Raw genomic sequence first — 9,253 nt, forward strand, 5'->3', positions numbered from 1 at the left:
TGAAATGGCAAAACGCTCCAAGCCAGCTGTTCCTATGTCTCTATTGGTACAGATGAAGGGAATTAGCAGGCAGGTTCCAGGTCCTATAATGAGTGAGCGGAGTCTAAATCAGCTGTGGCTGATTGCTGGCCGAGGCCTCTACAGAGCAGTTGGCAGCGCTCTTATCTACCTTTTAAAGACAAACAGCATACCCTTTTCCTCTCCTGGCTCCACTTAGCTGGTTGTGCAAGTGTGTGCATAAGTGTGTGTGTGTGTGTGTGTGTGTGTGTGTCATTGCATTCAGTGAAAGTGGCTGTAAAATTGTGAACACTATCACAGCAGCAACCTATGTATCCAGCCATATTATTGAATAGAGAGACCTTTTTTTTCTCCTCTCTTATTTCATGTTGTTACTGTGTTAGTCCGATGCATTAACTTAACAATCACCTAAGTAGCCAGCTTGACACAATGCAACCTATAATTTTACAGTTAACAGAAGTAAATGTCACAGTCTCTAAATAACTTGTGAAGCAAAACCAATTGAACGCATTCAACTCTCGTGGGAGTGACCAAGTTTGCAAATGCGACTAGTGAACAAACGTGGATGGCAAAAGGCTTGTAAAACGACTTGCTCTTTCCTCCACTAGTTAGGTCAGTTAGGGTCTTTGGCCTTCTCCTTCCTTCAGTGTTAGCCAGATACTTCCACTAATTCCTGTTGTCTTCACCTTATGATGCTATGTATGTCCCACCTACACCTTTTCATTGCTGGCTGGTAAAATGTGTTTGCATGATAATCAGCACTTGCGACCTGAGTCAGCTCAAAAATTCACCGTCTGATCTACTGCATAAGTTGGGTTACAGATTTATGTGCTGGCTAGCCATACCCACTGTCCCAAAGTAGCGCTGACTCTGCTCATTACAGGTAAACTAGAGTCAAAAATCTTGTAGTGTGTCCTTGGCTTTAGGAACGCTCTGATACATAGTTTTATTTTTCAAAACAAACAAACCAAAAAGGTTTGGGCATACATATATTCTCTCTTAATATAGAACAATTATGTAACATTATGATTTGTAAAGACCTTAAAAATACTTATTTGTACTTATAAAAATACTTATTATCAAATTACAGTTGGAATTCATTATAACAGTAGCAAATAGAGATGATGCGGTAAGAATTGATGTAATTCCAAAACTCCAAAACTGCTGTGGAACTTTTCACATTTTATTGATATGTGATGTTTTTGTGACATTTTGCCTCAGCTACTTATTCTTCCAAACTACAAACTTTGGTGAAAAAACATAATTGAAGTAAATGATATGGGTTCACTTGAATCAATGACAACACAACACTCCTTTTCCTTTCAGTGAAGCTACAGCTTGAAAAAATTAAAAATAAAAGTGTAGCTTATGAAGTCACCTCTTCAACAAGCATAGTGTTGAAAAGTGATAATCTATGTCTGTGTCTGTATTTGTGGCAAATGTTAATAAACCAGGGGAAAAAACCACAATCACACGTGCAGCATGCACAATACGTGCATGTTCTTACACAAGAAAGAGCACAATTTTATGATAAATAAATAAATAAATAAATACCAGAATATGTCATAACAGTTTCCAGTAATGCAGTAAAAATTATCAGGAAAATTCTCATTAACCAATCTAGAAGTCCTATAATTGCAATTTTGGTTAAATCAGTGTCTTTTTTAGCCATGGGGAAGGGGAAAACCGTTTTGGGGAGGGCTATCTTAAAAGGTTTGCATCTGTTCAGGTTGGAAAAGTAAATTGACAAACAACAAAACACATCAGGAAATATGTATTCATATAGGATATTGTTTATAAAGGTGACATGAAAATAAATGCAGACACTTAGTAAAAAGAAAACCTTAGCAGATCTATGTAAATGATGCTTGATGCAGTCATGGACCTGACATACTTTTGCCAAAGAGGAGGCTCCGTTGCATACGAGCAATGTAGATGCCAACATGCTGAGCTGTGTCCCTACAGGCTGCATTCAGGATAAAGTGGTTCCACTCTCCTTCACTGACTGCTGTGTAGGAGTCAACTTACAGTGAGCTGATCTGGCGTGGCAGTGCTGTGAAGACATGAGTGGAAGGAGAGAGCAGTGGAGGAAGGCATAGAAGGAAAAGACAGGAAAATGGAGGAGGTGAAAAGAGACAAGGGCAGTGGAAGCGAGGAGTGGGAGAAGCGGGCTAGGGTAATGGATGAGGAATATTATGTATGGAAATAATGAGAGGGAGGGACAGCTTAATGAAGGGGATGATAGTGACTGGGTTATGCGGTGCACATTACAGAGGCGAGTTGGGGCCATCATGATCCCTTCGGCCTAATAAGTAATTACTCAGTGATACAGAGAGAGCATTTCAGACTGATCTTGTATCAGCAGATCTGGAGTCAAATCCCTCAGATGTGTTGAGAAAAGTGTGGCCATTTTCCTGAAGCCATACATCAAAAAAGCTTCTAGTGGCGTGTTTATGGAAAGAGGAACCTACAGAAGACATATGCTGTACAGATCATAAGACAGCAGGTGTATCCTTGGCCTTAAAACACCGCAGGAAAGCTGCTTTCATCTCACTAGCACACAGCAAGCCAAGCTCCTCCACAGTCTGCTTGATGAAAACCCTCTTCTCGTAGATATTAGATAAGAAATGGGAACTCACAATGGATATGTTGCAATTTTTTCAGACAATTCTGGCTCCACTACTTCTTTCTTTGACCTGCCAATTCATATTATATATAGTATATTTTCCCCCTGAAAGCATGAATTTTAGCCTTGTAACTTTTTTTGAAGTAGGATTCAAAATTGACCCCATCTCAGTGAAAGAAGCCTCTGATTGAGGGATGTATTTTAACAAACCTAAGACTGAATGTCACTGCATGCTAAACTTTACTCTTCAGAAATAAAGGAGACTGTTTTTGTTGTATTTTTAGCTTGAAAAGGGCCCTGATAAAAACCAATACTCTGTACTCATAGTAAACATGGTTAAAAAACATGGATTCTGCACTGCGGCTTCCGCTATGCTAGACTAGCTACCCCATGGGAAATTATGAATGATACACCCATTGATGATTTTATATATTTCTTTCTCGGTTTGCATGTGTCTGTCAATGCATTACCTTATTTAGATCACTGACCTTTTATTTGCGTGAGACCATATCATTACATCTTCGAGCTGATTGAAAAGACGGGCAGTGATGAAAATAATTAAATTAATACACTATGTCTGTCCAGACTGTCCAGTTTTAACTCACTGGTCTGATTAACAGATGAATAAAAAGAAAACTGCAATAACATAATAACTGACTGGCTCATTTTGTGTTGAAAACTGTAAGAATTGTCATTTATCTGTCTATTTGTGAGATTCAAATCACACTTATGATTGCATTGTTACAAAAATATATTCAATCCTACCCCTTTAAATAGGGCATACTTCATTGCCAATTAATAACTTGCCAATACAAAACTGCATTAATAAATTAATTGTATGTAAATATATGTGTATATATACATATATACATATGTATATACACACATATGTGAGTGTGTGTGTGTGTTTTTGTGTGTGTGTGCGCGTGTCTGTGTATTTAAATACATAAATGCACACACACATATTTTAGTGTCTGACAAATATTGTCTTTATTTATTTTTATAGATCGAAAAAAAGATGTCAATCAAACCGCGACTCTGGAGCACTGCTGCCAATTTGACTTTTAAAAATGTCACTTGTCTTGTCAGACAGACATTGCTGAGAATACTAAAATCTGTGACTGACAGCCGTACAAGACATTGGTTTTAAAGTTACTCCCAACAGTAACAGGAAGTAAATATATTGGTGAAATACTATCAAAAGAAAGAGTTAATAAATAAAAGAAATAAAAAATTGCAAGGGTATTACTTCTCATAAAAAGGAAACAGCGACTGCTCCTCTATAGAGAAACCCCGGGCAGGATTTCTTGATGCAATGATTTAAATTCCTGTGAAGTTAAGCAGACATGATAAAATCCACAACATCTAGTCCAATTTACACTCATAATCCAAAAACATTCTAAAGTCAAAAACCCATTTATAAAACACTGCTGCATTATCCTCCTCTTCTATACCCTGCTAGACAAAATATGCTTCATGGAAAAATGATTGTTTCAGTCAGTCTAGAAGAACCTAAGCTAAGGGTTCTCAGCAGGGATGTCTCAGTAAAACACTGGCCCCCGAGGTTTGATGCAGAAGGGCAGTAGCAACCAAATTTTTACTTCCTGACTCCAACATTCACACATGGGCAGATATTGTATATTCTTTGCCATAGTCGGGGACGCTTGAGCACTTTAATCAGGGTGATACTGGTTGATATTTGGATTTATGCTCATAACTGCTTCTGATTTTTTTAATATGGTTGGATATGTTTTAAGGACAGTACACACAGCAGCACAACACTGCATGCTGTCAAGCCAATGGCTTATGCCAATGAAGGAACAGTAAACTTGCCAACACTGACAAAATAATAACAACTGAGTGTGACCAGATAATTGTAATTTGAAATAAACAGGGTGGGTACCCTATTAAAGTGGTTTATTTTTGATCATTTTAATGATATGAAATATTACGCAGTGTGGTAACTGGCAATGAATTAAAGTAGTAACAGATGCTGACAAAACCTAGTATTTCTCACTATTCAGAAAAGCCTGCTATTGCAAAATTGGCAGATGGAGTGGCTTTTGAAGAGTGACATAAAAGAAAATAGTTTGGTGGCATCAGACTCTGTGGTGCAGCTGTGAGAATGCTTGTCATATACATCTTTGTCATGTGAGAAGTTTGTCAGTTTGTCATTTAGGCTAGGAATAAATTAAACACCACAATGGCTAAAACAGAGTTTGGGCCTTTTCTTCAAATAATTGCTTATTTAGTTGTTTTGGATGGTGTGAAAGGATAGCATTGTCAATGCCGGGAAACTAATTGTCAGCACCTGTTCTCCCTCCCAGTTTGGTGATTGTTTTCACCTGCTCCACTGTGCTTCCCTTTGTCCTCTGCTCTCACAGCTTCACCTTGCTTAGTCATTTGTGTCAGAATCAACTGGCTAGGATGAACCCGGCTGACTTGGACCAGCTTTCGTTGACCATTTCCTCCCAGGATGTGTGCCTGGAGCTGCAGAAGGACCAATTTTCATCCTAGCACCACAGGGGGGAAGATTTGGGAATGGTTTCTGAAAGAAGTACAGTTTTCTATGACTGGCTAGATGAACCTTCTGATTGCCCAAATGCAACAAGAGGTTCCTTCTTCCTGGAGATTCCAGCGACTGATGCAAGATTCATTTTGAACTATGACCCTTTAATGTTAGACTGAAAGAAGGCTTAAGATTTGAACAAGATAAATCAAGGTTTGTACTCCGTCGGTGACTTTGCCATCTTTTCATGGACGTTAGCTGGATCGTTATGGCTCCGTACAATGTTTGTCCAACTGTCTGACAGAATTAGGACTCATTAATGCCTCAAACATGCTTGTCCTTGGATTTGAATGAACTGTCATTTGTGAACACATAAACGCAACGTTGTCCTCGCAACCTCATCTCACCCCCCAGAGCCTTATGTTACGGTGATGACACTCCCGACTACTGGGACCCTTGGGAAAGGACCAGCCAAAGAAGCGGTACCCATGAAGATGGCCAAGACATATTGTCTGTGGAGGAGTGTTCCTGTCAAGCACAGGAAGCTGATTCTCCTCCCCCATTTTGGTATGCGTATGCATATGTCTGCGTTTCTATTTATTCTTTGCTAGTTTATTTCATGTTCATGTCGGTCAAGTGCCGCCCACCACCCCCCAGTATGGTGACTGTTTTCATTTAGTGTAAAAGATTTAAGTGTCATGAGTTTTGGTTCTCACCTTGCCAGATCTGGCACTAATCTTGTAATTTTGAAATGCAGTCTTGCCATTGGTTATTGAAATGAGCTGCAAAAGCAGTGCATGCTCCACCTCATGCACTGCATGTTCCCCAGTGTGCAATAAGGGGTTGTGTCCATCTCAGGTCTGTCAGGTCATCTACCTCAGAGGTACAGTGATTTTAAAAAGTCTGAAAACAAAAGAAAGAAAACCCACGTTCATTGTCTTTAGCGCTTATCTTGTGCTCAGGGTTGCAGTGGGGCTGGAGACAATCCCGCTGGTTATTGGGCAAGAAACAGTGTTCACCCTGGGCCAATCGATCATCTATAGACACAAAACTATTCACTCACTTGGGTAATTTAGTCTTCGATTTACCTAACGCATGGCTTCGGTTGCAGGAGAAAACTCATGCAGATACCACAAAGAGAGGCCCCAAGTTGAAATGAAGCTGGATTGATTAATAGCCTTTTTCTTCAAATCCAACTTTCCTATTCTTTCTTGACTCAATCAATTCTCCCAGACAATCTAATGGAATTATTTAACTGACCGCATATGAATAAGCTTAACCTTAGCTGTCATGATCAAGGTATGCTGTCAAATTTAGTCTGGCCACTTCAAAAATGCATGGACTGATGTAACACGTTTCAGGAATATTCTGTTTTAATGATATAGTTTGTCAAAAGGCACTCTAAAGTATCAGTTTTTGTCAGACTGTAAAAGCCGGCCACTCCCTTATAACAGTTGAAAGAAGATTGTGCCCTAATTAGAAAGTGATCGCACAACAAGGACTTGGCAAGCTAGCCCATATTCATCATTCCCTCCAGTTGACACCCTTCAGAAAGTGTCTCGTCTTTGGCGTGGCAGCACAAGTAAGAGTGTGCATTCTGAGTCTCCAGGGATACTGCCGCTTGAGACATCAGGATAGACACCACCTGGGTCAGAGTGCTGCTGCAGGGTTCAAATGAAACCTTTTAGCACCTTCTTGTGAAAAGATGACAGGAATCACATGCCAGGTTCTGACTGGATAAGACTGGTTAGGGTTATGTGACTGATTATGGACACAAGATTTGCTTTAGTCTGTCAACCAACTGTGTATATATTCTTTGAATACAGATCTATGAGTTACACACTTTTTTGCATTAGCTATTATGAACTAATCCCAAGTTGAGAGCTCGAAAGCAATAGAGAGACAGCCTGTCTCTAGGAGAAGAGAAGACAGGGAAATGTCACTCGTGTACATCAACCCTCAGCCTGCACCGGCACCGACCAAAGACAGAAAAGAGCGGCTAATATTGACGAAGTGAACTTTGGCATAAGGCATTTAAATGGTCTCTCTAATCTCTATTACTTTTACAAGCTTTGTGACAAAATAACTATTGTTATGGGAAGAATTGAAAGTGGTTTAGATTTAGATGTCGTCGAAACTAAGCTGATCGTGCATTAATACCCTCTCCACACACACGCAGGAACCCGATGAAGCCAAAACCAGCACAGAAGTTGCAGTTTAACTGTGTGATTAGATTTGAAAGCTCTCGTATCTGATGTAATGCATGACAGTGAAACATTGATTTTATATCAAGTGTTTCATGATACAATTTCGACTGAGTGATGAGAACAATACATTTACCGATACTGTGTGTTCAATTATTTCATTAGAACAACCACTCTGTCACACTGCAGGTTGAGAAGCTGTAAAAATTAATTGAATTAGCACTTAATTTTGTCGTGGCTGAAATGTAATACTCCGTTAAAACATACGTGCAGTCCTATTTTAAAGCATGAGGATGCAAAATGAATTGCACCTATGCTGCAAGAAACCATATAATTCAAGAGATCTGCAAATGCACAGACCAAAACAAATTTGCGTTGTCTGATAAGGACATCTTGAAATATTTAATCCACTTGAATTGTTATTTCTGGGTTATCAATCTGCATTCATATGTGAGGAAACCGTTGTGCTCTACTTTTATTGCTGTTTTTGTTGCTTAATTCATGAAGATGTGACTTAATTATTGAAGTTTAACCAATTGCGAGACAACGATCCCAATGTGTGATGCGGTCTTGCATTTTTTTAAATTTCATTTATTTTCAAATCTTACATGGTCATAATCCTACAACTTCATCAACCGGATTCTGTATATATATATTGCATTACACATGCGCAGCAGTGCAGTACATTGACCCACATCTGTTTGGCCATGTTGTTCCTTCAGTATGTCAGTATTCTAGGTTATTCTGTAGTGCGTCACATCCAAACATTCTGTATACTACTATGGCAGATATTATCTGAATATTTTGGATTATTCATGACAGAATAAGCAGGACACTCTAAATAAATATACTTGGCGGTTTTTCAGCGTAAGGCATCACATGTAACACTAAATCACCTGTGCAAGCAGCAGTCACATTACATAATCAACGTTAATTCTCTGTACACTGTTCTCTGCAGATGGGCTTTAAATTAGACTTTTTTTTTTTGGAAACAGCGGCTAACAGTTAGGATGCTAAGAAAACAAGACAAACAAACAAACAAATGAGCAAATACATGCATAAATAAAGGAGTGATAGTTGTGTAATTTTTGACTTGTCTGATAGCCAAAGTTGCAACTTTATCCACATGCCTCCCTTATTACAGTGTTAGGACCTATAGTACTTTTCAACACGATCGGGGTTAACTACTCGGTGTGTGTGTGGGTGGGGGTGGGGTGGGGGGGGGGGTCTTTTTTTTCCCTTTCTCTCTCTAGAGCGACTTACTTTTTTTTTTTTTTCTCTTCCTCGTCTTCTTTCCCCGTGTTGGTCCGCCCGCTCGCCCGGCGTCTGTAGCGGCTCCCCCTCGGCTTCCCTTCGGGTCGAGAAGGATGGAGACTGCGGTCTCTGTCCGGGAGGCGAAGAAGCGCTAACGGCGCCGGACGGCGGAGGAGCCGGCCGGCAGTCGACGGAGCTCCGCCTGTACTACCGCCATGATGTGTGTCAGCTATGAAGGATTTATCTCCGGCGTTCGTTGCACAAGTTGAAATTCATTCCCGTGGTTGTTTCCCTCCGGAGACACAGCGGCAGGCAGCCCGATCTGCGTGGTGGTGGAGGAGGGGAGCCCGCAGACACCCTTCCAAGGGGTTTTTTCACTGAACTGGATAACCCGTGTTATTTTTAGTATTATTTCCCCACCGATTTGAGGTCATGGGTGTATCAGCCTACACATTTTCATATACCTCCCATACAAACCTGCAGCTTGTTCCCTTTATCATTAGTCTGCATCAACAACAACTGTATTTCATCTCATATATGCACGAATTGTTATCAACAAGAAAAAGTCTTAACTTCTGAAGTGCCAGGTTTGTGGTTTTATCATTGTTTGCATATGGTAGTATATGAATTTTGAATATATAT

At 39.9% G+C, this 9,253-nt stretch overlaps 1 protein-coding gene across 1 annotated transcript in view; it reads right to left on the reverse strand.

Annotated features, from left to right (window-relative positions):
- Positions 1–8,979, reverse strand: part of klhdc8a (kelch domain containing 8A) — a 43,776-nt gene extending 34,797 nt beyond the window's left edge. Inside the window, exon 1 of the mRNA XM_086169007.1 lies at positions 8,621–8,979. The gene's annotated coding sequence lies outside the window, so the exon portion shown is untranslated. The remainder of the gene's footprint in view (positions 1–8,620) is intronic.
- Positions 8,980–9,253: the final 274 nt, after the last annotated feature.

This window comes from Fistularia commersonii, chromosome 21 (genome assembly GCF_037954325.1).
Source record: "Fistularia commersonii isolate RoL2024-O1a breed Wild chromosome 21, RoL_Fcom_v1.0, whole genome shotgun sequence".
NCBI lineage: Eukaryota > Metazoa > Chordata > Actinopteri > Syngnathiformes > Fistulariidae > Fistularia > Fistularia commersonii.